The sequence below is a fragment of the Lepeophtheirus salmonis genome, chromosome 14, assembly GCF_016086655.4.
Source record: "Lepeophtheirus salmonis chromosome 14, UVic_Lsal_1.4, whole genome shotgun sequence".
Taxonomy (NCBI): Eukaryota; Metazoa; Arthropoda; class Copepoda; order Siphonostomatoida; family Caligidae; genus Lepeophtheirus; species Lepeophtheirus salmonis.
Window position 1 is genome coordinate 19,505,131 of NC_052144.2, and position 14,870 is coordinate 19,520,000.

Sequence of the window (14,870 nt, forward strand, 5' to 3'; positions counted from 1 at the left end):
TATTACAAGTGTATAATTTTGCATAAGAGAGAGTGTCCTCTAAGTATTTGATTTGATACCTAAACTTACAACTTTGGTGTATTACTTAATATACAAACTGGCAATTAAAAAGGTTTGCTGAATAAATATTGGTTCAGTTATGATGAATTTAAATTTTGTAGTATTAAAAAAAGCAGTTAAAAAATCAAGTAAATACCTGATAAAGACAAAATTTTACAAGTATTTTGTCTGGCATACATTATTTCAAATAATTTATTTAAATAAATTGTCTTTATTGTTTTCACCAAACCAAAAAACAAAGGAAAAAAGTGGACATTGAAAAACAACTTCTCCTGTTTTACGAATTTTTTCTATCAGTACAACCCGGAGTTCATATAGCGTGGACTTTTTTTGTTCATAAAATATATGATAAGTGGGAATTCCCTGTATAATTTTTATGCTTCAGTTTTAGCCATAATATAAAGCAATTGAAAAAAAATATTAGTGTCTAAATAAAAACCTTCACTATACCATATTTGAAAATTGTTATACCCCATTCAATTCAAACTGTATTCAATATAATCTAATAGATATCTAATCCTTCGAGTGATGTAATGTTTTTTATCAATTGTTATAATTTCTTTTTTTTTTTTTTTTTCATATTTACTTCATTTTTGTGATTTTTAAATTCAAAATGTTTTAAAGGACAAACATAATGCAATTGAAAACTTATAGATCTGTTTCGTGTTCTTTGGCTAAAATAAGAATAATAAATATGGGTTTGAATCAGCGGTCGTTCCAAGACCAGGATTTTATATCAGTTTTGACAGTATAATGTCCAGGGGGAAATGGGGATCTCAGAGCAAAACCAATTTAAAAAAATTGATTTAAGCATAAAATGGTTACAAATAAATGAACCCATTACTTGTTTATAAAATGTAAAGTAACTACTATGTTATAACATGGTTATTTTATTCAACTAGGTGTGGAATAGTGCTGTATTAACAAACTAAATATTTACATCATGTTGTAACTTGATTTTGTTTTTAAATAAAGATATTACTTGCCTATTGTAAAGGACTACATCCAATTTGTCCCTGAAATATCTGTATTTAATTTCAATGGTGTACGTAACTTAATGATCTGTATCTAATTTTGTTGGTTTCTTCTTTTTATTTTATCAAATCCTAACTGTCACCTTCCTCAACAGACCTAACGTTACATAAATAATACTATGTAGAATAAAATAAATTATTTTTAAGACGGAATTGATCATTTCAAAGTTATTTTAAAACAAGACAGCTTGTGTTATATGTAGGTATTGTACAAAAAAAAAAAAGTTTTTTTTTTTTTTTCAAAAAATAAAATTTGACAAAACCTCATTTCCAGCTATACTTTTAACCTCAACTAATAATAATTAAAAAAAAGATATCATCACTAGGATGGACAATCGGTACATAATCTTCTTAGCAAGTTTGATCTAAATCGATCTGTAACGTTTGTCGTAATCCTGGTGACTAACGAACATCAAACAGAAAGAAAAAAATAACTCCCGCTCAAATTAGTTCGTGTTAGTTCAAAAGTAAAACAAGCAATATAATTTTCAAATCAGTTATCCTTCTTTAACGGAAACTAGTATATATTTATTCAACACCAAATTTATTATTTAGGGGCTTATTGATACGCAGTTAACCTCGACCCACTTCAACTTTCTAGCAAGTTTCGAGGACATGTACATCAATTTTTTCGAAAAATAACTACCTATTACTGTAATATTAGCTATACCCAATTATGAGCTGTGACACATTTTCTTAATGTACAATCTTTCAGTAGTTTTTTCAAGTTCATTAATTTTCTTCTTGTATTCAAATGTTCACTTTGATTCTTAAACCCTTATTATTTATGAATATATAATTATTTGTAGTTAACTTAAGAGTTAAACAAAGATAATCAGTTAAATATTTAGTTCGTTATTAAATTGAAGACAATGAATAGGAAATTGAAGCTCCCTAGTTTGGGAAAATTGAAACGTATTAGAAAGAGAAAAATAAATAGTGTTTTCTTCATTTTATATGTTGAAAATTAGTGATCGGACGATTTCAAAAACAAATCCCGATGCAATTATTGTGAAAATTTCCGATACTGATTCAAATTCTTTAATATTTTAAATAATAGAAGAAAAAAAAATACATTTTCCTATCAAGGAAATTCACGGGATTATGTAAATATATGTACTTCTTTTTTTTTGGGGGGTGTTGACAAAAGATAACATTTTTCTTCAAATATTAAATTTTTTGGAAAAAAGATTTCAAAATTCTTTACCATTGTCAAAAAAAATAATTTTCTGGACAAAAACTTGACAAAATTCAAATGTTAAGTTTTCTAGTTGAAGCAAAAACTCCTTAATTTTAGGGAGGGGTATTTTTTTAGCAATATTTAAATGAAAGGAAATTATAAGAAGATCATAAATCAAGATATATTTTATTTTGATTAAATTACATTCACCGATAATCACTTATTTGTGAACAATAATTAGTCGTTGGTGTCTCAACATGTCCTAAAGCTGTATTAAACTTGCTTCATCGACGTGGTAAGTATTATTTCTTTAAATATCAAAATTAGAGTTAATATTACAGGTAAAGAAACATTAAGTTTATTATAAAAATATACCTTAAGTTGTATATTATTTGAATCTTCGCAAAATATAAATATATGTATCAATATAGCTTCAACCAACTAAATAATTTCCCAAAAAGGGATTTATGTGTAAAGTAAACTCTTCTCTTCTTTACCTGTATTAAATGTTAAGCAGATTCATGGAAACACATTGTCACATAAATATATTTGAGAGATTCAAATGAAACGTAAATATTCACTCATTACTAACATTGACTTAAAGTTAGTTGGGAATAATATTCTGTAGATAACAATATGAAATGGGACAGCTTGTTTATAGTTTATATCAATTGATTTTATACATATTCAAACGTCCATTGAGAAATTTTCATGTCTCTAAGTCGAGAAATCACCAAATGACACACAAAATTTTAAAAGAGGGAAGGTAGTACATGTGTCATATCAGGATTTCTTACTTCCCAAGATCAGGAAGAGGCCGTTGGAGCAGAAAACAGCGATTGTGATGGTGCTCAAAAGGTTAAAGGGAGACCATTTGGTTCACCAGGAGCCATCCATAGTTTGATCAAATTTGACCTCAACAGGTATGCCAAAAAGCTTAAGAAGAAACAGATACTCAATTGGGTCCAAGCAGTTTTATTGAAAGAATTTGGCTCCTGCATGCAACCCTCCATGATCTGGACACATGAGAAAATCTTTACCGGGATGAGTGCCTACAACACCTAAAACGATAGGGGTTTGGCAATTCTTATCCACCACAGGACAGCCTTTAAATGACAGAATCATGACCAAGTCATGGTTTTTGATTAGTTATTGGATTATGGCGCAAACCTCAATTGGTGGTGATCCCAGCCTGGGTAAAAGTCAACTCTAGGACCTAAACGGAGATGATGTAGTAAAAAATCCTACCTTGATTGAACAGCAAAGATTTGGAGCATGGGTACACAGTTATATAGAACGGTGCTCTGCCCAAACCCCAAAAGCGACACGGAAGTGGTACTGCAACAATTTGGCAAAACGAAAACAATGTAGGATCCCTCCTCCTCAAACCTGAATCATATGGAAATTTTAAAAGATACATCCGTGTAGGCTATTTTAGAGAAGAGAGTGTACTACAAAAGTACCCCAATGTGTAGACCTTAAGCTTTGGAGAGAGCATGGGATAAAAACACAGAAGACGTAATCTGTGTAATTATCAAAGCAGCACACAATAGTTTCAAGGCTGTGACAGCCAATAATGGGAAATGTGTGGAATATTCAATTTATATTATTTATAACCCATAAGTATACAAATAATTTTTTGTAAAATAAATTACGATTAACGCTTTAATAGAGTTTCTAACTGTCCCTTTCTGAAAGGAGTAACCCGGTAATATGTAGTTATTTGAAAGGAAAATTAAAACCGATTTTTTTCTACTAATTTTATCTTTCATAATAGTCTCAATATATCAACTTTATACATGTATATATATAGAAAATAATAGCATAACATTAACCAATCACATATTTACATGCATATTAAAAACTGTTAGAAAATAAGCTCTTTATCGTGTTATCTTATGATAATTCATTTATATACCGTATACACTATAAAATATATATAATTTTATATAGCATAGTCTAAGCCAGAAAAAGTTTTTTTATATAAATTTAAAAAAACCAAACATTTGTCACATTTTCCAATTATAAAAATTATTTATATTTTCGCATTTATTCCGATAATTATTAAGAAACGTTGGTTCTTCAAAAAAAACATCTAGTCTAAAATTAATTTAATTATTGGTAATATAAATGGACTTACTAAAAAACCGCCAATTTTTCAAAAAAAAAAAAAAATTATATTTCCTTTATATTCAATATTGATAAGGTTACTTATCATATAAACAATTTTAATTGAATTATTAAACCATTTACCTTCTTCTGTTTCGATTTTTAATCTTTTGTAAAAAAATTACCTTGGTGATAAGAACAAAAAAGAAAGTAATTGATAGGGGTATTGATGCACAAGTAAAAAAGAAATTACCTACATTAGAATGTCCAAATGCATATAAGTAGTAATGTTAATCCTGCAATCTTTTTCGCTGGCCCGTTTTCTAGGAATTTGTAATTTGAAGCATGAATTTTCTTTTCATTAGCAGTTGTCGTTATTATTTAATCCTGGAGTAGTGAACTGACTCACTTTTATAAATAGACTCAATGATATTCAAAACCTGATTGAACATTCGTGTGTACTCATACAAGATGGAGAATAATCTTGATGATTTGTTGCGGAGTTATAATGTTAAGTCCTTGTTGGACTCAGAGTAGAATTAGGTATCGACATCGGAGTCATTCTTGCCATATCCTTGATCTTTTCCTTTTTGTCCTCCTCCCTGTTAATAGCGGATTCTAGCTGATCTCTTCCCAAAACATTTTCAAAATGTCAGGGTTACCATGTTGATTTTAAGTTGTTTTTTAAAATGCCCCTTATACATACAATTTGCATCACTATATGGAAGCAATTATTTTCCTTTAAAATATAAAATGCATAACTTCTATTTTTATATAATTGTTCACAAATACACAAATATGAATCATTACCCTTTAATCATGGATAACAGGTCCTAACTTGAGATTAAACTTTAACTATGACTAGAGTGTAGGGGAAATCAGGACATTTCATACTTCAATGCATAGAAAAATATATTTTGTTCTAATTCATAAAATTTACCACTTTAAAATGTGTATATTAATTTTTTACTACAACATATAAAAAAACATTCAATACGTTTGTCCAAAGCGTAAACCATATCCTTGAATATTTTGTTGATGTTAATGCAGCAGGATATGACCACTTTTTTAGGGATATCCGTGCTTGTTTCCAATCTTAATTGTTTTGATTAATAATATAATTAATCATAGAAAACGAAAATAAATTTGGAAATGTAAAATAATCTTCTGGAGAAATTTGAGCTCTACGAAAAAATATTTGAGGCCATAATATAGTTTGTTTTTTTACTATGAGGGATATTAGATGATCCATACACTAAACATAGAAAAACTGGACTCAATTATAGGATTTGTATCCAAATTTGTTGGATGAGCTTAGATAGTCAAAAAATTTAGGTCATATGTGTGCTAACTAAATATACTAGTTATATATGTATTTAAAAAAAATTGACTGCACGATTGCCTTTCCTGTTCAAAGACATTAAGATAACACTTTTTCTATTATTTTTTTAAATTCTTGATGTTATTTTTGAATGGGAAGGACAGTTTAATATTAAAAATAAAGATTTTGTGTCAAAAAGGAAAAAACGTAGTTTGATCGACCATAAAAACTAATGTGCACCTTAAATTAATAAATCTAATGTGTTAGAGAAACGTTAAAAACATATATAGTTTCAAATCCAAGAATACAAACACATCTGCACTCAATTCTGAGAAAAAATATACTAGCTTGTTTTTGTTTTTTTATGGCAATCCACATTCTTTGTAATAAAATATTTTGATAAATATTTCTGAGGCTCTGCAATTTCCCTGAACGATCTAAAAAATTATGTTTTTAGGCCGTATCTATGCTTAAAAAAATAATCATATATAAAATAAAGGCTCCAGACTATAGTGAACATTCCTAAATATCTTAATCAGTTTCAGAAATTAGAATATGAAACTCTAATAATAAGGCCTTGAATTCATGGTGCTTATATATTATAAAGAAAAATAATAAATTAAGAATTTTGGATTTCCCTGATTTTTGTACAAGGAAAAATCATAAAATTAATGTTTTCTAAGGATTCTATAAAAATTATTTCAAGAACTTATTACAAAATATACCTTGCAATTATGTACAAAAACTAAATTAGTTTGTACTTGACAGAATGGGCAAACATATTGAGGGATTAAATTATCAAAACCAGAAAAAAAAATTATTCTTTTGTAATTCTAAGATAATGTTACAACCTGATGAAACTTAATATTCCATAAATATAATATTTATTAGTTATAGTATATATTTATTTAAGATACCTTAACCTTGGTATGTAAATCAGTCTAGGTAAGTTATTAAATTTAGGGATATATTAATATCTATGACACCATAACTTATAAATTACAAAATATATTCCGATATAAATTAGTAAGACTAATAAACCAATAATATTAATCAGATTAAAGTTAACCTAGTTTTTAAAAGTATATGATTACTTTGAATATTAAATTAACGAAAGACATTTATCAAGAACAAAAGTTTGTCAAAAAAGATTTTCTATTTTGTTCATCTTTCCTTTATTAAAAAAAAACAGAAACAAGGTCAAAATCAGTGGACATATCATTCAATATAATTGTTGCAAATGGTTCACGGCTGAATATAAGCTCATTTTTATTCAATTATTCAGCATTCAGAACACTGATAAAAGGAAAAGAAGCAGAAAAAACAAGTACTTACATTTAAATACCCTATATATATTTACTTTTTTGGTGAAGTAACACCATGGTATATGGTGACATTAAGTAATAAAGTAACCAAAGACGGATTTCGTCGTAGACCCAGTGAAAAAGTGTAACAATGTCACCTTCTATCAAAAAATAATATTTTACATTAAAATACTATTATAATTTTTCATGTTTAAAGAATACAGTTACGGTAATTTATAATTTTCCTCTCGGTAAAGTAAAAGCAAGATTTTGAGAAATGGTATCCTATATTTTATTACTTGATAATTAAAATAAAAATTGAATTGTTTATGGAGTACAAATGAATCTTATTTTATTAAAGGAATTGTTTTTAATTGTATTGCTTGTGTCATACCAAAATATTGAAAATTCTTTTAATAACGTGCTTATTGAACTTGATAAAAATAAGCGAAAAAATATCAAGTATTTAATTACATGATAAATACATTTAAACGATTTCAATAATTACATCATTTAAATTTTGTAGCATAATTTTTACCTATTTGTCCATATTGCTCACGTAAATATCAATTAAAATTCAACAAATACTGGTAATAATAATATATTACATTGAGAAAAAATAAGTCATTATTTAAAAATAAACTTCAGAACAGGAGGTTTGGGTTACAATAAGATAATATTCGTAGTCTTAATTTTGGATGACTTGTGTGTATTATATATAATAATAGAAACAATATTAAATTTTTGTTGATACCATTGTACGGCTCAGTTATCACATTGAATAAAAAGGAAGACTCGAAGAAATTGAAAGTAAAAGAAAGAAACAACTTTTTATCAAAATATTCCATTAAATGCACTAAACCTCGATTAAAAATGGCTAAATGTAAGAATTTTTACTAAATAAGGGATTATCAAAACAAATAAAGAACTGTATATAATATGATTTAACGTTGTAAGATCATAATGAAATAAATTGATGATAAAATGTAGGTTCAAAGGAATCAGAAGCATTTTTATAACTCTTGTGGTATATAATATGCCAATTCGCTAACAAAAGTTTTAAAAACACTTTGATTTCATTTAATTTCAGCAAAAAGTGATGATTTTTGAAGAGAAAAGTAATAATTAGCAGTAGTTGGATTACAAATTATTATCTAACTGCAATTAATTGGATTCCTGATATATTGGTTAGATTTTAATACAATTACAAGTTACTTATTTATTCCTTCTATTTTAAAGTCGTATTTTTAGGAATTTATGCGGAAAAATAATTAACTATTATACTATTATGTGTTTTTTACACACTGACAGATCATATTATTTTCAACTATGATCAATGATAATATTCTTTATTTTATTTTTTTAGGTATGTAATATTTGATTTCAATACAAAATTAAAAGGAAGGGATGTTCAAGCTTTTTCGACTCAAGGACCTATTTATGGAAAAATAAGGTAGTGTTTGGTTTATTCGAGTAATAGTTAACTCGGTTCTGTCAAATGGTGAGTCGATGTTCCAAATGGAAAAAAGAGCTGAGTCGATTTTATATTTTTATTCAGTTGCCCAGATGATTATCACAAAACCTTATCAAATGTTTTGAATTGTATTTCTCTACTGTCCCTTTGGCCATTTTCCAAAGAATAACAATCAAACCATTTATAGATCCAAATTAGATTTTTTAAATTCTCCTCAACGAGTTACGAAATATTTTCCAGTAATTTTTTCTAATAGAGATTTTTGTAAAAATTGTCCCCCCATGTGGTTTGGTACTCCTCATGAATTGCAATTTACAAAATAGTGGAAGAATATTAGGGGAATTTTGCAAATATTTCCCAATACAATACACTATTCAAATTCATTTTAAGCCACCCCTCTCTAACCTTAAGTAATAAATGTCTACAGAGTGGAACCCCAAAATTTGCTCTAACATTTAATTGCAATTTGGTTCTCTATATTTTTAATTATGAGGTTTCATTATACAATCAAACAACAGCTGAAAGAAAAATAAACAAGCTTCAGTTTTATATCATGTCTATGTCTAAAAATGTCAAAGCAATAACAAAAAAGGCAGCACCTTTGCGATTATCCCCGAGCCAATGTCAGTACTGAGAATGCAGCAGAGACACCTGGCATCTCCATCCGCGCTGTCTACACCATTAAGAAGTTTATATCAGGTCCATACAGCCTCCAAGTGGGACTCCTCCATCCCTTACCGCAATCCCCTGGACTTAACAGTGGGGCGGTTTAGGGGAAAATGTCCACCACACCTCACATGCAAATTAGGATTCGCCCCAAGTTTCTATAATGAAAGTGTGGTACGCCATAGACACAATAATTAGTTGGCCGACGAGTAGAGGCTGTTATTGATTGTGAAAGAGGGTATATTGACTAAAAATATAGCTAACTGTAGTATTAAACATATCGTAATTTGGATTTACGTTGTATTTTTGCGGGACTATTAAATATTACGTTTTTCATTATTGAGTCATGCTACTGTAAGTTTTGAGTCCACGACAAAGAAATAAAGAATAATAACTGACTTTTAAATATATTTCCTTAGCCTATTTTGAAGTAATTATTATCTATAAAAACTAAAAAAATATTGAAAGAATAAACCAGGTGAAAATTATTATAAATTAAAAAAAATATGCAATGGACATGCATAACTACTTAAATTTCTTTCTTTCTATTATCCTTTTCTAATTTATCGCTGGACTACGTTCTTCTCAGCTCAATCGACACAAATTTATTAAAATATTAAGTTATAATAAATAGGTAATCTCAAACTTACCAAAATAAATTTTACAGCCTGATTAACCTTTTTGCCACAATAGAGACATGGGCGTCCCACCAATTTAATTGGGTATAACTTTTCTTATGATCATTCAAAAATGTTCTTTTTTAACTTTAAAATGACCTACTATATCTGTTCTTTTATTTATTATTATGTATTATTAATATTTTTTAAATAAATATCTTTTTTATAGTGATTTTGGTTTTGGTAATTTTTGACAAGTTAAATTATTTATAATTAGAAAGTTGTTACTAATTTAGAAGTTAGACATTTTACTTTTTTTATTTTACAATATATATCTATTTAATCTACAATGAAAATTTGACGTTAATACATTATTTTTTTTAAGCAAAGGAACTAGTGTGTACCTCTTGCCCGGAAGGTTAAAATACGTTAGGGGTATATATATTTATTGATTTTTTTATTATTTTATTCTTATAAAACTACAAAAAATGGGCAACTGGACCAAAATTTGTCAAATAAAAGATTGCACCTTAAGGGATCAAGTTTTGCTTGATCTTCCAGAAGACACAAATCCATTGCTCAATTTTGAATCAACTACAAATTTCCTAGCTCTTTCAATTTATATCTGTCAACAAATAAACATTTATGCTCTCCGAAATGCTAGAGAGTTTGTAACAAATGTAGTAGAAATCTGGGATTTCTGGAAGTTAATCTCATAATGTCATTGATGAAGCTTCCTTATTTGAAATCTTATTGGAGCATTGATAATTTTATCTCATTTGAGGGTATTAAAATACAATGGTCAGAACTCGATTTATGTCCTTCAAAATCTTCACTTCGCTAATAACTTAAAAGCAAATAAAGAGAGCAATAATTGAACATTTGAATAGAGCATTTTAATCTACCATGTCCGATGCTCAATAACAGTTGATTGACAAATACATGACTAAATTCAAAGGAAATATTTCAAGAAAGCAATATATGAAGAATAAGCCTATAAAGTAGGTGTTGCAGCAAAAGGGGATATCTTTATGAGTTTAATTTATACCTTGGGAAGAAAGAAAATAATGAATATGATCTTGGAGGAAGTGTTGTGCTGGACCGTCTCAGAAGCTCAAGAATTCCTACCATACACTATATTTCAATCATTTCTTCCATTCTTTCACAGTAGTTAATAAATTACACAAAAACGGATTGTATTGTGTCGGAACTTTAAGAAAAGTTGGGAAAAATATGTCAACTGTGAAGAAAGACCAAGATATGAGTAAAAGAAAATTTTTGCAAAAATATACAAATAAAATAGTAACAGTCAAGTGGTTAGAAAATCGTGGAGTAACTTTAATTGGCACGAGTTTGGAACGCTACAATCAAGTTTCATAGGCTCTAAGAAGATTAAAAAGGAAAAATTCTAAAATAGTCTTTCCAAGTCCATCCATCATAAAAAAATACAACTTTTGTATGGGAGATTGAACATTGAACATATTCTTCATTAAAAGACTGGATAGATTGGATATAAAATCATTGGGGGGGGCGTTATTATTTGAGGTTTTTTTGTTGTTGTTTTTATCTTTTGGATATTTGCGTAGTTAATTCGCACATTGTTTACAAAAAAATATAATCCAAAAGGAATGTAATTATTGGATTTCAAAATTATTTTAGTAAAATAAATTGTAGGTAAATGCAGTAATGGAACGCAAGGTTTATAAACAAGCCATGCATAACCCCGAGATATCATTCCTTAATATGCTCCACTCCAAGAATTATATGGACGAGAGGGCAATGTAGAAATTGCATCAATAAAATATAGAAAATAAAAGTCATATTCAATGTAATACATGCAAAGTGTTTTAATGTATTGTTTCAGAACAAAAATCAAGAAATTATTTTTGTGATTATCATAATAAAAAAAAATAGCTGTTTAGGTAAGATTATAATAGAAAATTCATTTATTTTTATTTTGAATATAGAAAATGTTTATGATTTAGGAAATAATTATAAGAATGGAAAATACTTATTGGTTTTTTTTTGTTTTTTTTGAAATTACTTATTCCTCTTTTTACTCTTCAGCACAATAGGGACACTGGTGTCCCTACAAATATATCGAAACCTATATATGTAATCTTTGCAAATTAAAAAAACTGTTTTGTATATCCCATTGAGTAAAAAATATCAAAAAGTTTGTTGAAAATATCATCAGGGACCTAATGATCCCGAAAGGGTTAAACATAGGTAACAATAATTAATCAAATTTGTAAGTACTTTTGTGGATTCTTTTTTGAAGATACAAGAGGAAGTGAACAGCGTCTAAAAAATGTTTTAAAATTTTTAGTCATCTACAAATTCTTTGTGGTTCTTTTAACCTTAATAAAGACTGACACATTCATTATTTAATTTTACGTAGTTGGCGAAACCTCAAAGAAATGTTGCTTATATACTTTTGTCAGTATACATCTTTTTATCTTTGGATTCAAAGGCAAATGTGACATGTCAACATAAAGGCAGGCTGAGATGGGGGAAAAAAGATATTTCGAACGGCAAATATCACTTGAAAATACAATTATTTGAATTAATAAGAAACGATGATACGATATTTACTTAAGAAGCTATAAGTTTATTTTTTCAGTCTAATTAGTTATCTTCGTGCATCACCGCCAACAAATATTTGTTACTGAAAATAAAAAACAATAGTTTTTTATTTAATTTAAAAATTACATCGTAATAAGAGCAACTACTCTCAACAAATCAAAATATGTCATAATATTATTTAAAAATAATGCATTATATATCATTTTATCTCACTGATCAATTTTCTTTAATAAAAAAATCCAACTAGCTTTTATGTTGAAAAGTAAAAAATCTGAAACACAACTATTCTTACCTTTTTACATAATATACATATATTAAATTCAAAGCACTCTATTTTTCATTTCAATTAAGATATATCAAAGATATACCTTGCTTTATCATATATACTGAATAATACCTACAGTTTTATAATAATATAATAAATATGATAAACTAAGAGCAAATCCTTGTTGGAGAAAAAAAAAATATTTGACAAATTCACAAATAGTATTGAAAAAATCCTATTTTAATTACTTTATTTCAATTAAATAAAAGCACACTTTTGGTTGTATTATATTAATAGTTTTTATTTTTATATAACCTATATTTCCAAGATGTTAGACTAACAGAATGTCAAATACTCCATTTAATATTGAATATGACCTAAATTAAACATTATGTAATACATGAAATAACCTTAAGTAATATAAAAATATTTTATAGTCTATGTGTTTGTATAAACTATTAATGATCTTCCGTTTATTTACTTTAAATACGTCATTCTTAATTGGTCCATTACCTCAGGTATAAAAAGTGTTTGGAATCTACTTAAAATGAGGAATAGTAAAATATGTTTGTTTCTTTTTATATTCGATGTGTTCACATAATATATTTTTTTAACGCAATTCAAATCGTTCTTATTATATGTACATCCATTTTTAAACTTATATTAAATATCTATAAATAAAAAAATGAACTCTAACATCTTCTTATGACGGTCAGATACGGGCACAGTTGAAACATTTAGATTTGAAGGAATTCAAGTTTGTGGCAAAACTACACACGGATATAATCCTCAATAGATTTTTACAATAGCAGGTATTAGATGTGTTAAACTTTGACGTGCCTATGTCAGACTAGTCTACATATAAAAATTCTTCAAAGTTAAATAACTTTTACAGCAAGTCATTTCTCAAGTTTAAAAATAAAATAAAAATGCTGATTTTTCAAAAAAACAAAACAAAACAAATTAAGTAAGATTAATGAATATTTCTTCTTTCCTTTGCTAGAGTTCATAAATCTCTTTGAGACTTTATGTACATATATTATTATATCTATGTATTTAATATGGGCAAAAAAGGATAATATTTGCAATGCATATTTTCAAATGTTCAATTTATTTTTAAAGAAATATTTTCTTGTTTCAGATGAACTCTTTTTTTCTCTTCTTTTTGTAAAGATTGGCATTGCTATTTATAAAAAACATGCAACTGTTTAAATAAAATTAATAATTTGATTGCTGTGCCACATTTGTAAATATTGTCTTTATGTAATAACTCTTTCTATTTCCAAACAAATTTGTAAAACTCCATCTTTTTTGTATTTATATTACTTTGTTCTATAACAAATAACTTGCAAGAGGAATAGTTGATGTACAGAACAAAATTTCAGGAAAGAACATGATGAAAAGTCTTGAGAAATTCCAATTAGATGTGATCCCTTCAAATCCTTATTTTAACTTTATTAGGTACACTGTAAATTTTTTGTCCATTTTAACATGATAAATTGTGTTTGTGGAAGTCAAACACTAAAGAATATTGTCATTACTGTGTTATATCAGTTTTTATTCAGTAAATTCAGTCCGGGTTTAGGACATGTCCTATTGGTACATAAGACAGTCTGTCTTTGAATTAAATTATGAATTTAATAATTACTTATTGGGTACGGCTTACAATTTTTTATGATACTGATGATAGCATTATTCATTGTAGAGACAATAGATGTAGTCCTCCTTCAGTTTACAATATCGACTTTGAGTCCCCCCTTATAATCTACAAAAGACAAATTCTTAACCTCCTCTACATAATAATACCTTTAATCTACTTCAATATATCATCAACTTATTTGAATAACTCGAAGGAGGAGTTGTATTGCTTCTCTAATGATGGTAACCGATTTACCTCAATCTCCCTTCCATTTTTAATTTTTTTTGTTCAATTCATATATATTAATATAAAAATAAATTTATAAATGAAGTCCGGAGCAACTATGCATTTGATTCGTTAAAAAAACACATAAAGGTTTGTAGTGACAAGAATATTACTACTCCCTTCTTTTTCTTTTGACCTACATGTAAAGGGGTGAAGAAGAAGAGAAAAGAAAAAAGTTTTTCTTTCTTCCGTTGAAAGGCACAACATTCTCACATTTAACACATATTTCAATTAATTACATTTTATTATGAAACTATTAGCATATTTGTATTTTCAAGCTCGTAACAAATTTTAGAACCTATTTTTAATTAATATTATTTGTGAAATTAT

General features: G+C 27.4%; 1 protein-coding gene across 2 annotated transcripts in view; it reads left to right on the plus strand.

The window, feature by feature from the left end:
- Positions 1-14,870, plus strand: part of LOC121129797 (neural cell adhesion molecule L1.1) — a 297,246-nt gene that overhangs the window by 77,666 nt on the left and 204,710 nt on the right. Inside the window, exon 2 of one of the 2 annotated variants that reach the window (XM_071893368.1) lies at positions 8,375-8,461. The exons of the other annotated variant lie outside the window; for it this stretch is intronic. The gene's annotated coding sequence lies outside the window, so the exon portion shown is untranslated. The remainder of the gene's footprint in view (positions 1-8,374; positions 8,462-14,870) is intronic. 2 annotated transcript variants of the gene reach the window in all.